The following is an 18,799-nucleotide window of genomic DNA, read 5'->3' on the forward strand; positions in this document are numbered from 1 at the left end:
AGAAGTTTTTAGACATTTTTTTGGTTGTTTTTAAGTTTGATATAGTCCCATTTATTATTTTTTGCTTTTGTTGCCTGGCAGGAGAGAGGTTTTTGTTTGATTGTTTGTTTAATTTTGGCTGCACCAGGTCTTAGTTGTGGCATGTGGGATCTTTAGTTGCAGCAAAGACCCTAATGCTGGGAAAGATTGAGGGCAGGAGGAGAAGGGGACGACAGAGGATGAGATGGTTGGATGGCATCACCGACTCAATGGACATGGGTTTGGGTAAACTCCGGGAGTTGGTGATGGACAGGGAGGCCTGGCGTGCTGCGGTTCATGGGGTCGCAAAGAGTCGGGGATCTAGTTCCCTGAGCAGGGATGGAACTCTGCCCCCTGCATTGGGAGCATGGATTCTTAGCCAAGAGAGTTTTACATAATGTAGCATAATCCTGGGAGTGACACCCTATCATCCTTGCCATATTCTGTTGGTTAAAAGCAAGTAACAGATCCTGAATGCACTCAAGCGGAGGATCACAAGAGGTGTAAACACCAGGAGGCAGATTCCTGAGGGAAACCCTGGAGTCTGTCTGCATTTAAAGGGCAATAATAGCCTGCATTTACCAAGCATTTATTAAGGTCTGTTTCCTGCCAAACATTTTGCTTGGGAAATGCTGAAACCAATATGGTATGGTCTGTGCCCTCCAGGGACTTACAGTTCAACATCCCAGGCCCTTACAGTTCTAGTTATGGTTGGAAGGGATCCAGCCTTCTGGAGAAAAAGGACAGGAACAGTCAGAACCTGTGTGACCTACCTCCTCCAGGCAGGCCTCCCTCTCTCCCCTTGTGAAGTCAAATCCAAAGGGAAGACTACTGCCCAACATTCAGCTCAGGGATCAAGGCTCTAACTCTTCATAAATGACTAGGCAATCTGAAAGTGTGATTAGTCATTCCTAGGCCTCCTAAAGCATCAGCTCAGCTCTTTGAATCTGGGCTTGGCGGTTACTTAGTAAGGAGATCATAGGAAATAATTGCCTGTTAGGGCACAAAGTATAAGACACCCCCTCTTTTCCCTATGCCCCCTGGGTACACGCAATAGATTTTAAAGGTCAGAATCTAGTTTACCAATTTCTGTACCATTCATAAACTGGCAACTAAATATTAACAGTGAATTCAGGAAAATAGAGGATACTTCAAAGAAGGAAATGGAAGGGAGTGAAATCTAGGCAAGCAGTATGTGTCCTGTGCAGCAAGGAACAGACCCATGTTCTGGCCCTGGTATGAGTGGATGTTGGGCATATTCTGCTGGAGACCACAGAAATTATTACATGAGAATCATTCAGGAGGTGGAGGATATGGAGATGAGTTGTTTCTTTTAGGGGGATGATGGAGGTAGGAGAAGGATGCAAGAAGATCAAAAGAGGACCTAGACCATAGAATTGGGAAAACTGTGATACATTTTAAGTTCTCCTTAAAAGATTAATTATAAGAGGGTACTATAGGCAAGGAAGAACCAAGATAGATATGCAACTAGCATTTCCTAGCACCTACTATGAGTGATATGCCTTGTTTGGCATTTTACAGATGTGATTTCATTTAGTCTTAATTACCTTGTATCATTACTATTTTTACATATGTTCCACTTTGTCATCTAAATTCTGATGAATTAAAAAGATATTTGGTTCCAGGACCTATTGTACAGCACATGGAACTCTGCTCAGTTTTATGTGACAACCTGGATGGGGGGGGGAGTTTTGGAGAATGCATACATGTACATGTATGGCTGAGTCCCTTTGCTGTTCATCTAAAATTATCACAACATTATTAAACAGCTATACCCCAATACAAAATAAAGAGTTTTAAAAAATAAAGTATTTGAATAAAATAATTAAAAAAACTAAAATAAAAATTTCAGAAACCACCCCCACCCCAAAATGGGCAAAGGATTTGAATAGACATTTCTCCAAAGGTGGGAAAAAAGATATTTGTTGCTCTTTTAAGGTGATTTATACATTTCCATTCCAGAGCTTCAGGGAAAACAGGGAATGAAACCAAACAAATTTTTAAAAATAATTTAATTAATTTCTTTATTTTTGGCTGTGCTGGGTTTTTATTGCTGCATGTGGGCTTTGTCTAGTTGCAGTGAATGGGGGCTACTCTTAGTTGCTGGTGCGGGCTTCTCCTTGCAGTGGCTTCTCTTGCTGCAGGGCACAGGCTCTAGGGCATGTGGGCTTCAGTAGGTGTGGTGCACGGGCTTAGTTGCTCTGGACATGTGTAACCTTCCTGGACCAGGGATCAAACCTGTGTCCCATACATTGGAAGGCAGCCTCTTAACCATTGGACTACAGGGAAGTCCCTAAAATAATTTAAATAAAGCTGGCCTGGATGAATATAATCTGGGAGAATAGGTTTTTTTTTCCTCTGAAGCCCTCCAACCTGTGTTGTTGAGATTTCTGTTATCATAGAAGCATAGAATGTTAGCGATTCTCTAGTCCAAATTCCTTACCTAATAGCTAAGAAACTGAAGCCCAGAGAGGGTTAAGTGCTTGTCCAAGGTACTTTCCACACAGCTAGAAAGTGGCAAAGTCAGAAATACAACAGGAGTCTCTTAACCCCTAGTCAAGAGATCTTTTACTACACCACTGTGGAATTATAGTCCTCATAGATTTTCTGGGAAAAATGGAAAATTTAAAAACAAACATTGTCTTAAGGCTGGAGCTCAGGTGAAAAATTGTAAACATTCAACACATTTGGTCCACTTCTTACAAATTAAGTTTTACTAGCACATGCCTTGTTTTATTTATTTATTTTTTCCCAAACTTTAAACTTTTTATTTTGTATTGGTATATAGCCAATTAGCAATGTTGTGGTAGTTTCAGGTGAACAGTGAGGGGACTTAGCCATACATATACATGTATCCATTCTCCCCCAAACTCCCCTCCCATCCAGGCTGGCACATATACAAAGGTCCATGTTGGGTATCCATTTTGAATATAGCAGTGTGTATATGATATGACCTTCCCAGTCTCCCTTACTATCCCTCCTGCCTGGCAACCGTAAGCTCATTTTCTGAGTTGTGAGTCTCTTTCTGTTTTTTAGGTAAGTTCATTTGTATCATTTCTTTTTAGATTACACATATAAGTGATGTCATACAATATTTCTCTGTCTGACTTACTTCACTCAGTGTGACAAAGTCTAGGTCCATCCATGTTGCTGCAGATGGCACATGCCTTGTTTTAATTACAAAAAGGAATGCACACTCTTGATAGTTCCAGTCTCCCCAGTGTCTCCCTCTTTGTAAACCTTCTTTCTCTGCCTTATACCCATGTCCACATCCCAAGAATGGGACTGACAAGTAAGACTCTGCAGTATGGATCAGGAGCCCCTACTGGGACAACTAGAAACAGTTAATTTGCTGGGGAGATCCCTGCCATCCTAAGAGGCTGTAGAAAGCTGCCTCCAGCCAGGCTCATTCACAGAAGAATTCCAGAGACCATAGGACTTTCTCTCATAGAAGACTCCTCTGTGAACATCTAGTCATTGAATCTGGGGCACCACAATAGCATTCTTCTTTCTGAGATGAGTGCTGTCCCAGTACTTTTGAAAATGGTCCACAGCTCTTCATTTATGTTCTTCTTTCATAGGTAGAATACATGCTCAATCACCTGACAGGAAGAGTGGTTTTTCTCATCCAAGCAAGTGACTTTGAGAATGCCAACCTGTTGGTGTGAAGCCAAAAGATAGTTGACTCAGTAAATACTTATTGGAAGGTGGAGCTGAATGCACTTGTGTGGCAGAAAAAGCAGGAATCTTTGAGGCCGAGCAGACATGGATGCAAATCCCAGCACTGCCGGTTACCAGCTGTATGATTTTGGACAAGATTCTTATATCTCAGTGTACTTGTATGTCAAATGGAGTTAATAATAATTGTTTCCTCCTCCTAAGGTTGTGAATATTAAATGCTGCTGTAAAGCCCTTTGTGAAGTACTTAGAATACTGTGAAAAGAGCAGCTTCCCTGCATGTGTGGTGTGCATAGGGTAGGGAGGGATCAGAAGAACTGACCTCTAAATGTATATTCCTTTCTGTCTATTTAGTAAAATAAAGACTGTAACAATTTTTGGATGAGGAAGAATGATTGTGAATGGTCCAATGGGGAGAAAGAAAGATTTGTCCCAAGCCAATTTTTGTCCTGCCTTACACAGGGATTATTCTCTTATTCATTGACTTTTGTCATGAAGCTTCACCTTCCTCATGAATAATAAATGTGCAATGATTCTGTTAATGCTTGCCAACCAGTGAGGTCTCCTCCAATGGAATCATCACAGAGGCTGGGTAATCAGTATTGTAATACCTATTGTATTCTACCTGGAGTTTTTTTTAATCTGCCTAGCCAGACATCATGTGGACAAAGTCCAATCTGGAACATAGCATCCAGGATAAATTATTTACAATCCTGTCTCTAGAAGTGGACCTCTCTCTGACCTAATTAACATTCCAACTGTAAACCATATGCAGAGATTTTTTAAAAGAGACAAACTTAGTGGAAATAGGAGAAAAGGTTGAAAAGGCATTATGCAGAACATGTTAATTCACACAACTTTTTTTCCTTCTCCTTTTTACAGATATTTTAATGTTGTACCAAATAGAAGGAAATTATGCAGTTATAGTGCTAAGAATATGGGCAGGACAGCAGATGGAACATTGTTCCATTCTTTATTTCAGTACCTAGTCTGTGAATCCATGGTTAAAAACAAAAAGCTGTTAAAGAGCTGTGAGTGGCGGTTAAGTATTCTTCATTTATCTTCAGCAATCTATAACAATGAAAAACAATTTACACTGGATATAAAATTCTGGGTTGATGGTGTTTTTCTTCCAGTGGTTTAAGGATGTTGTTCCATTGTCTTGGTTTGCACGGTTTTTGATGAAAAACCAGAGATTAGTCTTAACTTTAAGATTTTCTCTTCATCACTAGTTTTGAGAAATTTGATTCTGTAGTGCCATGATGTGGTTTTCTTTGTGTTTATGCTGCTTGGTATTCACTGGAATTCTTGGATATGTTTGTTTGTAGTTTTCAACAAATTAGAATAGTCTGGAAATTGAGTAAGTCAATAGAGGGGATAAAATAGATTCATACAAAATAATACAAGGGAAGACGGAAAAAGAGGAATAAAGAACAGATGGGACAAACAGAAGTGTAGAACTACTCCTGTTTCTGATATCTTATACCTGTCAGATAACAAATCACCAAAGCAAATACCCAAAGCATCTTTTATTTACCTCCATATCCAGACTCCCACAAATGGAATTCAGAAGCTTTTCTTGAGGATAACATCAGCTACATTCTGATTCATTCAGTGTTGAAATTAGTTCTGTTTATCATGATGAAAGAAATTATTTTGGTTCAGAAGTGCCAGTGACCTGGCACAACTTGGAAGGATTTGAAGGAAAGAACATATCAGGCAGAAGAGTGCGGGAAAGGAGATGTGAGGTGCTTAGCACTGTCACAGTTGGTGGTTGCATGATTTGTGTAGTGGTATTAGAAATCAGTGAAATTAGCACAACTTCTGAAAGTGAAATTAAAAATCAAGCAGAGATATTCAAACTGTATCCCAGGCCAGTTAATATTTGACTATAAACTGACTGAATGTATTAACATACCTAAAGTGAAAAAGTATATCTTTTAACAAACTCGATCACTGTATCAGTTAGGAATGCTTTTGACTACAGCTAACAGTTAATTAGAGTAACTTAAGTAAATCATAAAATCTTAAAAAACAATTCAGAAGACTTGAGGTAGCCAGTTCCAGGGCTAGTTCAGCAATTAACCATGTTATAGAGAACCTAGGCTTTTAAAACCCTTCCAGTATGCCAATTATCCTCAGTTCATCTCATGAACATAAAAGGGCTGCAATAGCTCCAAGCATCATGTCCTCACATCAGCATCCTAAGCAGGGAGGATAGGTCAGGAGCAAAAATCTTTCTCCAACTGAGGCTCTGTTTTATCTAGAAAGCAGCATCTTTCCTAGAATACTCTGGAAGTCTTCCTTTAATGTCTTATTGGACAGTTGTTTTGCCCAAAGTTTTTAATTTGTTAACAAAAGAAACCACTCATTACACAGAACAATTTCAGTTTTTTATAGAGGATTATTTTACTTAATCTCAATATTCAATCATTAAAAGAAAAGAAACAATAGAGAGAAATAACAGCATATATATCACAAAATTGGGCCGACAACCTACATCTAAACTTGAACAGTGCTGAGAAATTCCTTGTTAACAGCAATCTGGAGTCCCAGTTGGGAAAGGGTCCCGGGTGGTACATCCACCCCATGGGTGAGACTTCAAATTGCAGTTTCGGAGGCTCTCACTTATAATCCCAGGCCACAAACTGATCATCAGTTTGTGTGCAAACATGCAGCTCTGGTTTTTCTTTAACTTATACAATGTTGTTTGTTTCACCTTGTGAGTTACAGGATTTCATTAGACCCTGCGGGGCTGGCCAGGCTCTCAGGGGCTTAAGAGATTCCAAGACCCACTCCTATCTTACCTAACTTGCTGATAACAATTGGTGTGCTTGCAGGCAGGCATATAGTCCATGCAAGGTCAGAAGTTGGTCAGAGGCTGGCTCCCCTGCTTCTGAAGCCTGAACAAGACTACCTCCATTTAATTTCCCTAATAACAATACTGAGTAATGGCTAACCATGGCTACAAGGGAGGCTGGGACAGTGAGTATTTGGCAAAGGAAACAGATGATATGTTGAGCAAGATGAATGGTGATCTGTTCTTTGAGGTTGGGCACATTGCTGCTGAGAACAGAATTGGAATGTTCCTAGCAAGAAATTAGAAGGAAATGGCTGTAGTGTAGGTAACTAAAGGTGTCTACTGGGATCAGTCCTAGAAGCACAGGTAAAGAATCCAGACGCCAGAATTGAAATCTCCTGCTCTGGCACTGTGCTGGAACAGGAATACCTTAATGTGAGAACTCCAGTAGCTGAATCTTGAGATTGGTTTTTGCATATTGTGGAGATAGATACTTAAGTTTCTCCTTATTCATTCATTTATTTAACACATTTTTATTGAATCAGGTGTTGTTATTGTCTCTGGAATTTTAGCATTGGAAAGATCAGACGAAAATGTTTGCCTTCATGGTGCTTACAGTCTAGTGACTATTTTAGCTTAGTGCAACTGATTCCATACTCATCCATAAATTTTCTGTTTATAACTGGGTTTCTCATGTGCCCCAGGCAGTCTTATATCTCATTATGAAATACAAAGTTGATATTGTTATTTCATGGTTATTTCTTGGTTAATATGAGTCCACATAAGGACATGGATTTACCTTTAGTGAAGTGACAAATCAGGTTTCTGACTTGCACATCTGAGGGCCAGTACCTAAACCATGGTAAATTCAAGAAGGCATTTCAACCTTCTTGTGAGCCATTGTGGGAGACAGCCAGTTAATACCCCAGCAGTGCATGTTTTCCCCATTTTAATGTTTAGACTTATTCATATGCATGAAAGGGATACAGGAAGGAAATATTAAATTATAAACATTGAAATCTATCAAAAAAAGAAGTCCTAACCTTGAAACTGTGATTCATGCCATAAATTATGAACTAATTGCATTCAAATTCATCCTCAGAGGATTCAAAGTTAAAAAAATTTCCTACTGATGAACATTTAGATCGTGTCCTCCCCGCTTCCACTGCCCTTTCCAGCAATGCTCTTATGAGCATTCTTGTATATGTCCTTGAGTATAGGAGCAGTGATTTATAGGGTATTTGCCTAGGACTGGAATGCTGAATCAAAAGGTAAAATATTTGGGTTCAAGTTTATGGAATAGAGCCAAATTGTTCTCCAAAGTGATTTGGCCAATTTACAACTTCTCCTAGCAGTGAGTGAGAATTCTTAGCAGTCTCTGTCCTCACCAACAGTTGGTAATTTCGCTTTATGATTTTTGCTTGTATATGGGTATAAAGTGGTATCTTATTGTGGTTTGAATTAGATTAATATGATATTGAGCTTTTCATGTGTTTATTGGTCATATTTTTTTCTTCTATTGAATTGCCAATCCATGACCTTTATCCATTTAAAAATTTTATTTATTTCTGGCTGTGCTGGGTCTTCATTGCTGTGCGTGGGCTTTCTCTAGTTGCACTGTGTGGGGCCACTCTTCGTTGCAGTGCATGGGCTTCTTACTGCAGTGGCTTCTCTTGTTGTGAAGCACAGGCTCTAGGTGAGTGTGCTTCAGTCACTGTGGCACGTGGGCTCAGTAGTTGTCGTGCACAGGCTTAGTTGCTCTGTGGGATGAGGGATCTTCCCGGACCAGGGATTGAACCTGTGTCCCCTACGTTAGCAGGTGGATTCTTACCACTGAGCCACCAGGGAAGCCCCCATTTTTGGTTGGCTTCTTTTTTTCTTATTCATTTGTAGTAACTCTTTTATGTAATTTATTATTCTCTCCACTCTTCTTTTTGGTTACTTTTTCTTGCAGACATGTGCTAGGGTTTTTGTTGTTGTTGTTAATAGTGTCTCCGGTCATATGGGAGTTTTTCAATTTAAAGCAGTCAAATTTAGCAATGCATTTTGAACTAAGAATATTATTAGGTGCACTCAAGTTTGGAATTTTTATATTTTCATGGTGACTTTTTCCTGTTCACATGTTTGTGCCTCTTTATTTTTATACTGTTTTTTTATTTAAGTACATTTTAATGAAATAAATACAGCTAATACAGGAGGAGAAGGGGACGACAGAAGACGAGATGGTTGGATGGCATCACCGACTCAATGGGCATGAGTTTGAGTAAACTCTGGGAGATGGTGAAGGACAGGGAAGCCTGGCGTGCTGCAGTCCATGGGGTCACAAAGAGTTGGACATGACTGAGCGACTGAACAACAGCAATACAGCTTTGTTTTCATATGTATTTACCTGATATGTTCTTTCTCCCAATCTTGACTTTTTAAAGAAATTTATTTATCTATTTATCTTTGGCTGTGCTGGGTCTTCACTGCTGCTTGAGCCCTCTCCAGCTGCGGAGAGCAGGAGCTACTCTCCAGCTGCAGTGTGTGGGCTTCTTGCTGTGGTGGCTTCTCTTGTTGCAGAGCATGGGCTCTAGGCATGTGGGCTTCAGTAGTTGTGGCTCCCAGGCTTCAGAGCACAGGCTAAATAGTTGTGACTCATGGACTTAGTGGACTTAGTTGCTCTGTGGCGTGTGGGATCTTCTCAGACCAGGGATTGAACTTGTATCTGCTGCATTGGCAGGCAGACTCTTTACCACTGAGCCACCAGGGAAGCCTCTAGTCTTGACTTTTGACCTTATTGTATCATACCAAGAACGGGCCAGTAGGAATGGTCCATGTCAGTTGTAGAAAATAAGGACCGTGCACCCTCAGAACTGGGCTTCCCTGGTGGCTCAGTGTTAAAGAATCTGCCTGTAATGCAGGAGATGCAGGTTTGATCCCTACGTCGGGAAGATCCCCTGGAGAAGGAAATGGCAGCCCACTCCAGTATTCTTGCCTGGAGAATCCCATGGACAGAGGAGCCTGGTGGGCTATAGTCCATGGGGTTGAAAAAGAGTTGGACATGACTTAGCTACTAAATAGCAACAACAAAGCCCCAGTACCAGCTTGCATCTGGTTTTGAATTTCATGCTTGTTTTTGTCCCCTTATCACTTGCTGCTTCCATGGTGGATAGGACCAAGTGATAGATAAGGGTGATATGTATGTAAGGATCTAGCCAATAAATGAGACAGATTCAGATCCACCTGAAAGGATCAAATTAAATGGTAATAAGTTCTAAATCTATTTTTGCCAAAACATAGTGTAAAGAAGTAGAAATAGAGTTCCCTTATTTACTGGCCTGAGATAGAAAAAGAGTTCTAGATTAGGAAAGTTAACATTCAGATATAGAATTCTGAAAGGACAAATTTCAAAACGTTTTGTTTACAGTATGTTGGGGAGCCATTTGATGATAACACATCAAGTTAGAACCATGTGTCCTTACTTTATAATTTATGAAAGTAAAAATTAAATGTAGAATACATTTGTCCACATGGGGAAACAAACCAGAAAGGGAGAGATAATTGGCTGAAGGCTTAGAAAGTGCTGAATATGAACATGAGAGGGGAAACTTGAGGAATATGATTTGAGGCCTTATGGTCATCTAGTTTTCTAGACGCCTTCTCATTTCCTGGTTTGGTTCCTCTGTTCAGGATCCCCCAATTCTAGCAGCGATTGCTATTATATGTGACTGAGGTTATGAGTCTACTTACCCAGATCTACTCATACCATCAGTTTTTCAGGGCAAGTCTGGGGTATAAAACTGTGTGCTCTGGTGGAGAAGGACACTGTGCATCTAAACCTTGATTTTCCTTATCTGTAAAATGGGAATAATGGGAATACCGATCTCCTGTAGTTGTTGTGAGGGCTTCTCTGGTAGCTCAGTGGTAAAGAATCTGCTTGCCAATGCAGGAGACAGAAGAGACATGGGTACGATCCCTGGGTCGGGAGGATCCCCTAGAGAAGGAAATGGCAACCCACTCCAGTATTCTTGCCTGGGAAATCCCATGGACAGAGGAGCCTGGCGGGCTACAGTCCATGGGGTCACAAAGAGTTGGATACGACTTAGCAACTAAACAGCAACAACATGGTTTTTGTGAGGATTAAATAAGATAATTGACCAATTAGTTCTCAATAAATAACACTATCCTTCCTGATATTCCCTCTTCATTCAACAAATATTTTTTATACATTTTCAACATGCTAGGCACTGAGATAAGTACTCAATACATGGTAGCTATCACTGCTGTTTTGTCATTTCATCAATCCATTTTATTATATAATTACAGGGTATCAGGCACTGTGCCAAATTTAGGAGCCAGGAAATAAGACTTAACCTTCAAGAATCTAGATAAGCTTTTCTGGTTCTACTAATGGGAATCCACTTCTCTTTTGTGAGTTCTTTGGAATTCTTCAATGATATCTTCTCTTCAGTGAAAGAGATCACTGTCAGATGCCTTCCTACAATGTGCCAGGTTCTGGCTCACTATAGGACAAAAGAGGGGTATGAAGGTTGTGCAAACTTTTGCCCCACATAGGCTCATGACAGGACTTTTGCTCCTCCTTTCCTTTCCTTTCCTTTTCATCTCCCTTTCCCTTTCCCAGAACCTAGTTTACTAGGGGAAATGTTCTGCTGAAGTACCAGGGGGAAAACACTACTGTAACAAGAGAAAAGAATATAGACATGAAGCAACCCAGACCCAATGTCCACTCCAGCCTTTCCACAAGAGAAGTAAACCCTTTGAGACTTTTGAGACCTAAACCCTTTGAGACTTTTTTTTTTGAGGCCAACAGCCTTGTAGGATTTTAGTTCCCCAACCAGGGACTGAATTGGGCCCTCTTCAATGAGAGCGAGGATCCTAATCATTGGACCACCAGGGAATTCCCCACTTAAAGACACTTTTAAATTAAAAATAACTTTTTTATTATTGCCATAAAGGACTGTTTTTTCCAGTTCTTTCTTTCTTTCCAGAAGAAAGTACTGGACTTGCCTTTTTTCCAGCCTGTGGGGAAAACCCAGCCCTTCATTCATCTTCCATTCCATAGCCTTCAGGAAGGTGTTGGTCATCTAGTTCCTGGATGAGACAGGCCAGGGGTCAGAAAAGGATTAAATTTCCTTGGGCTTGAATCCTACAAGTAGGTAGAAAAGGAAAGAAAAGAAAGAGTCCATAAACCATGGTTATGAAAAGTCAGACCTTTCCCACTGCCAACCTTCATGTCCTTTCAGGCATTGTAATGCTGCAAAGAGTTGCTGTCTCTTTCCCTACTAAATGCCTACTTCTGTTAATCAGGCTTTCATAGGTGGTGCCAGACCCTAGGAATAGGGCTGGGAGAGGGAGGAAAAAACAGTCCTTTATGGCAATAATAAAAAAGTTATTTTTAATTTAAAAGTGTCTTTAAGTGGGAAATTCCCTGGTGGTCCAATGATTAGGATCCTCGCTCTCATTGAAGAGGGCCCAATTCAGTCCCTGGTTGGGGAACTAAAATCCTACAAGGCTGTTGGCCTCAAAAAAAAAAGTCTCAAAGGGTTTAGGTTAATGCATGGATAATAAATTGCTTAAATTAAATTTAGGATGCTGGGGAGGCTAACTTTTGAGGTTAACATTTACATTGTTGGCTTCCCTGATAGCTCAGTTGGTAAAGAATCCACTTGCAATGCAGGAGACCCTGGTTCAATTCCTGGGTTGGGAAGATCATCTGGAGAAGGGATAGGCCACCCACTCCAGCATTCTTGGAGTTCCCTTGTGGCTCAGCTGGTAAAGAATACACCTGATGCGGGACACCTGGGTTTGATCCCTAGGTTGGGAAGATCCCCTGGAGAAGGAAAAGGCTATCCACTCCAGTATTCTGGCCTAGAGAATTCCATGGACTGTTTTAGTCCATGGGGTTGCAAAGAGTCGGATACGACTGAGTCACTTTCACTTTTACTTTCCCAGGTGGCCCTAGTGGGAAAGAACCCACCTGCCAGTACAGGAGACAGAAGAGACACGGGTTTGATCCCTGGGTTGGGAAGATCACCTAGAGTATAACATGGCAACCCATTCCAGTATCCTTGCCTGGAGAGTCCCATGTACAGAGGAGCCTGGTGGGCTACAGTCCATGGGGTCGCACAGAGTTGTACACGACTAAAGTGACTTAGCATGTGTGTGCATGGCTATAATAAATCATCTTTTTTCTACTGCAGTGGACCAAATCTTTAATTGGATAAATTGTGAATATGGTCTATAATGTGGACCCTTTCATTTTTATGTTATGCTCTTGTAGAAGGTTCTTTAAGCCCAGTGCAGCTGGTTTTTGAAGGCTGTATTAGGACCAAACCAGCCTTTAAAAGTCTAATACGACTGAGCAACTTCACTTTCACTTTTCACTTTCATGCATTGGAGAAGGAAATGGCAACCCACTCCAGTGCTCTTGCCTGGAGAATCCCAGGGACGGGGGAGCCTGGTGGGCTGACGTCTATGGGGTTGCACAGAGTCAGACACGACTGAAGTGACTTAGCAGCAGGTTGAAAGAAAGTGAAAGTGAAGTCGCTGAGTCACTAACTGCAGCAGCTTAGCAGCCTTTAAAAGGGGGGAGCATTGCTTACCATTCCTCTCCTCCTATTACTGCTTGAGAGCTGGTTTCCATCATCCAATCAGTTAAATCTTGACTAGATGTTGAGAGTTAACTATGTGCCCAGGTTTGAAATATAAAAGATGACTCCTGCCTTCTAGATGCTTGCAGTATCATTGGAGTACCAGTATGGACACTTTACATAATTAAAGAAATAATACAGAGAAAAGTATAATAAGTTGCCAGATACAGACTTAGTGAAATAGAAATGTAGACAAAGGAAATGATTACAGAGTCAGGAAATCCTCTTAGAAGAAGTATAACTTCAGTTGGGCTCTGTGAATACAGGAAGGGAGTAAGGTACTCAGTAAAGGGAATACAGCATGAGCAGACCAGAGAAAGAAACCAGAAAGTTCAGTTTCAGTTTCCTCATCTGTGAGATGAATCAGAAGCCAGATATGAGCCCCTCTGCAGCACAGACTGTTGTCTTCAGTCTTGTGGCTCTATCATTAAGCAGGATTTCTCTTATAGAGTAGGCACTTGACTTGAGCAAGTATGCATCTTGACTTGAGCAAACATGACATGTGGAGGAGATGGCTTGGAGATTTGTCCACCCAGGGACAAAGTTTATGTTAGCAAGCCATGAATCTCCCTCAGCAGTTTATGTTAGCAAACCATGAATCTCCCTCAGCAGTTTATGTTAGCAAGCCATGAATCTCCCTCAGCAATCTGGGGCTCAGCTGAGAACTATCCTGACTGAGACAGGCACATTACTTCTCCCTGGGTATGGGACTAAGTCCTCTGAGAATGCAGCAAAACAGTTATCTTGCTTGTGCGTGCAACTCACTTCTACTGAGGACACAGAGCCCTGGTTGCCTCCAACATAAGTTTCAACTGGGTCAGTTGTGATAGTGACACTACTAGGTCACTTAGGGAGCTTGCTTGTTGGGAAATGAGCAGCTGGGCTGTGGGTACATTGATAACATTGATACCTGGCCACCCTCCATGGGTACCTTCAATTAAAGTGACATATTTTAATTAGCCAGGTATGTGCGATAATGTGAGACAGAAAAACAACAAACATTCCCATTTAACTCCTTGGAAAACATTCTTAACCTCTTTATAAAGTTTATTTATGAAACTGGACAATTCAATTTGGATAGTTTAGTCTCTTTTTGCCTAAGGGAAGAACTCTCAAATGTCACCTCTTCCTGTGATTCTACGGGCCACTAGCCTATGTCCTCACCAAGACTCCTCCAACTCTCCCTCCCAGCAGAATGGATTATTTATATTGCTTCCTCTGATCTTATGGCACAGTATTCATTGGAGCAGTTGTCACAGTGCATTTGATAATGTTTCTACTTTTTCTCTTTGGGTGATGGATTCCTGGAGGTCAGGAACTCTCTCTGTTTGATTGTTGTAGCCTCAGCACCCAGCAAAGCACCTGGCATATAGTAGGTGCTTAATAAATGGATTAAATTAATATATTGGCTCTATTGATTACTTTTAAGGAACTTAAGATAGAATTTGCTTCCTTGGTGGTTCAGCAGTAAAGAACCTACCGGCAATGCAGGAAATGCGGGTTCGATTCCTGGATCAGGAAGATCCCCTGGAGGAGGGCATGGAGACCCATTCTAGTATTCTTGCCTGGAGAATCCCATGGGCGGAGGAGCCTGGTGGGCTACAGTCCATGGGGTTGCAAAGAGTTGGACATGACTGAAGTGACTTAGCAGCAGCAAGATAGAATTCATCAGAAAAATTCCTCCTGTTCATTGTCTTTATTTTCTCTGACTGAGACTTAAGAGCCTCTTGGCCAACTAAAAACCATCCACAGAATTGGATTGCAGGGGATTCTGAAATGAATTCTCTCCTAGAACCTCCAGGAAGGAAAACAACCCTGCCAAAACCTTGTCCACTGAGTCCTGTGTCAGACATCTGACATCCAGAACTGTAAGATAATCAATTTGTGTTATTTTAACTCACATAGTTTGCGGTAATTTGTTACAGCAGCAACAGGGAACAAATATAGTAGGTGAGGAAAATACTGTCTACATCACATTGCCCAGGAACAATTCACTCTTCCTGTACCAGGAGTATTTTGCATCTTGCTCCATTAGAGTTAGTCATATTATATTGATTTGTTTCCTGTTCTCTCTCTTTTAGGCTGTTTGCATTTCCTTGTGCAGGACTGTGCTTTTTTCATCTCTGTATTCTTAGTCCCTCAAATGTCATTGACTCTGTATGTGTGTCTCTGGTGACGAAGGAGGAAGAGGGGAGGCACGTGGGAAGGAGACGTGATCATGGTGGCGTCAGCACGAGGGAGGGGAAGCTCAGGAACTGGTGAAGACTGGATCTGGCTGACGTTAGTTCTGTGTGGTGTGGGCTGGCAGTGCTGGAATGCAGAGCATCTGCAGGTTCACTGCAGGCAGGAGGAGGCAGCGCCAAAGCAGCTTGGTTTCTGTGGGTTTCTTGGTCCAGGAATGATTGATGAGCATGTCTCATCAACAGTGAACTCCTCTCTGATTCCCTGTCACCCACTCCCTTACTCAGAGTGTTTCTCAACCCTTGTAGTCCCAGACTGAAAGCCACAGACTTCAGTTAGAATTGGAGCAGCTCCAGTCACCGAAGTATTCAATTTGGGCTTCCAGTGAGTGACACTGTTTCTCTCGTTTCCCAGCAGTAGACTGCAGTACCTTCAGGGGCCCTGAATGTGCCCTTTATGAGCAAACCCATATTCTGGCAGACTTGCTCCAAGACATTTATTTCAGTCTATTAACGCAGATTGCTCTTAGTGTGTGTGTGTGTGTGTGTGTGTGTGTGTGTGCACGTGCATGTGGTTAAAATTATATACAAGATGGAGGCGGGATTTGAGAATTCCCCGAGCAGACAAAACCATTTAAGCCAGTAAGCTCAACTTAAATCTAGCTTATTTCATGAAAGTAAGTGAAACTTAACCTAGGTCATTTCTTGTAAATGCCTGTGACAATCATAAAAGAAACTTGAGTTATTGTCTTTAAAATGGTATGAGGTAATCACTTTTAACCAATCCCCTGCCACCTTGACCTCCCCCCCTTGTAATAACCAGTTATTGTAAGCATTAATAACTTTCTCATTTTCACTTCTATAAGCCCTGCTGTGATTTAATGCCCCCGAGCTTCGTATCCATCTTTGAATTTAGAAGCCCCCAGTCCCAGACTGTTTTTATTTTATTTAAAAAAATTATTTATTTTTGGCTGTGCTGGGTCTTTGTCGTTGTGCAGGCTTTTCTCTAGTTGCGGGAAGCGGGGGCTACTCTCTAGTGGTGCGTGGGCTTCTCATTCTCTATTGTTGCAGAGCACGGGCTCTAGGGCACACAAGCTTCAGTATTTGGAGCACCTGGGCTCTAGGGCACAGGCTCAATAGTTGTCGAGCATGGGCTTAGTTGCTCCACAGCATGTGGAATCTGTCTGGATCAGGGGTTGAACCTGTGTCCCCTGTATTGGCAGGTGGATTTTTTTTTTAAACTGAGCCACCAGGGAAGCCCCCAAACTGTTTTTATGTGCACAACAAACTCTTATTAAATACTATTTGTTGATTTGGTGATTTTAATTATGTTACGTGTATACATGTGTGCTCAGTCATGTCTGACTCTTTGTGACCCCATGGACTGTAGCCCTTCAGGCTCCTCTGTCCATAGAATTTTCCAGGCAAGAATACTGGAGTGGGTAGCCATTTTCTCCTCCAGGGGATCTTCCTGACCCAGGGATCAAACCCACATCTCCTGCATTGGCAGGTGGATTCTTTACCACTGAGCCACCAGGGAATCTTAATTGTGTTATTTCTGGATTTTTGACAGTTCTATGGCGTCAGAAGTGGGATCCAAATAAGACCTTCAACAACTCTGAAGCCAGCGAGCAACTACGTGCTGGTACCCACAGGACCCAAGGAGCTCAGTGCTTTCTCATCGACCTTGCAGTCAGCCTGAGTGCTGCTCTCTTTACATGTTGAACTCTCCAACTTTATCATGCATACCGGTATTCTGTTTGTTCTAGCTTCTTGGCAAGTCACCCTTCTGTCTTTAAGGGGAGAAAACCTGTGATTCCCTGGAATTTAGGCAGCAGTAGGATTACTGAGCTCCTCATGGATTGTTTCAGGGAATCTAAAGGCAGAGATAGATTCCACCTCGTCTAAATCTCATTCTCCTCCCTGCTTAAAGACTCCTGCTTCTTGTATATATAACCACTATGGGCCAGAATCTTGTGCGTTTCTGGCAGAACGAGTGAACTTTACAAAGAATAATTTGGAATTATCATGGCCACTTTGGGGAAACTCTAACTTAGATAACATAGTCTACTTTAAGAGGTGCCCTTGAAAAGAGGATTATAAACTTCTCAGAGATAATGGAAAATACTCTTTGATCAGTATGCAGAAGTTTCTAAGAGACCAACTGACTCCAAAAATAGCTTTTCTTAAAGAATTTTTATAATGCACACACACGCACACACACACACAGTCTATAGTTAAAAAAAAAACTTTGGCTGTCTGAAAAGGTAACCTTAACTTAGTCTGTTGGCCAGAAACACAATTTGGATTCAGATTCTTTTGCATTTCATATTATTATACTTGAGACAGAGCTAAAATTTAAAAATGAAAAATATAATATCTCTGTATCTGCCTACTTGTTTAGGTATATCCATATATGTACGTGTATTATGTATTTATGATTTTTTTTGGCTGTACCATGTGACTAATGGGATCTTAGTTCCCTGACCAAGAATTGAACCTGGGCCCTCAGCAGTGAAAGTGCCAAGTTCTAATCACTGAACCACCAGGGAATTCCCATGTATATATGATATTTTTAAAAGAATTCTATTTAGTTGGCTTAAAGAGAAATAAGTGCTTATATAAATTAAGTATTCCTAAAACTTTTCAGAAATAGAAACTCTAACCCAATTGTTTTCAAGTCCACAAGATCAGAAAAATCTTTGATGAAAAAAAGCTAGTTTAAGTTTGTAGCATATAACTTTTTCTACCTTTACTTGTCAAATAAGCTCATGCTATCTTTATGTTACAAAATAACTTAAGATGATGGCTAGCTGTTTGATGTCTAAGCATAATTGTTAAAAACAAATATTTTAAATAAATGTAAATAAGATAAAAGTTTATACTAAGTTAAACTAAATAATTAATATTTATATCTAGTTCATTTCCAAATAAGATAGTATACTGAGACATTGATCACTGAACATAAATTTAAATTTATTTACTTTTCTTAATTTTTACAGAGACAAAGGATATTGAGTCTATTAATAAATATGTCTTTTGTCACATTAAAACCACATTAAAATTGTACTATGAAAAGCATATTTCTAAAAATACAAATTTATATAATTATGTTTTATAAATTTTCTATTTTACTATAAGATGCTAAATATGTGATTAATAGCTCACTACTGCCTACTTCCTAATTTTCCCTGGGAAGTTAAAGATTCAGTTCAGTTCAGTCACTCAGTTGTGTCCGATTCTTTGCGACCCCATGAATTGCAGCACTCCAGGCCTTCCTGTCCATCACCAGCTCCCGGAGTTCACCCAAACTCATGTCCATCGAGTCGGTGATGCCATCCAGCCATCTCATCCTCTGTCGTCCCCTTCTCCTCCTGCCCCCAATCCCTCCCAGCATCAGAGTCTTTTCCAATGAGTCAACTCTTCGCATGAGGTGGCCAAAGTACTGG

At 40.9% G+C, this 18,799-nt stretch overlaps 1 long non-coding RNA gene and 1 other non-coding gene across 2 annotated transcripts in view; one reads left to right on the forward strand and one right to left on the reverse strand.

The window, feature by feature from the left end:
* The window catches only part of LOC138986446 (uncharacterized), a 35,236-nt gene that overhangs the window by 8,478 nt on the left and 7,959 nt on the right, over positions 1–18,799 (forward strand). Inside the window, exon 2 of the long non-coding RNA XR_011463288.1 lies at positions 16,924–17,101. This is a non-coding gene — a long non-coding RNA (uncharacterized lncRNA). The remainder of the gene's footprint in view (positions 1–16,923; positions 17,102–18,799) is intronic.
* Positions 17,830–17,902, reverse strand: TRNAE-UUC (transfer RNA glutamic acid (anticodon UUC)). The gene has a single exon. It is a non-coding gene; the product is annotated as a tRNA-Glu (tRNA).

This window comes from Bos mutus, chromosome X, assembly GCF_027580195.1.
Source record: "Bos mutus isolate GX-2022 chromosome X, NWIPB_WYAK_1.1, whole genome shotgun sequence".
NCBI classification, from domain to species: Eukaryota; Metazoa; Chordata; class Mammalia; order Artiodactyla; family Bovidae; genus Bos; species Bos mutus.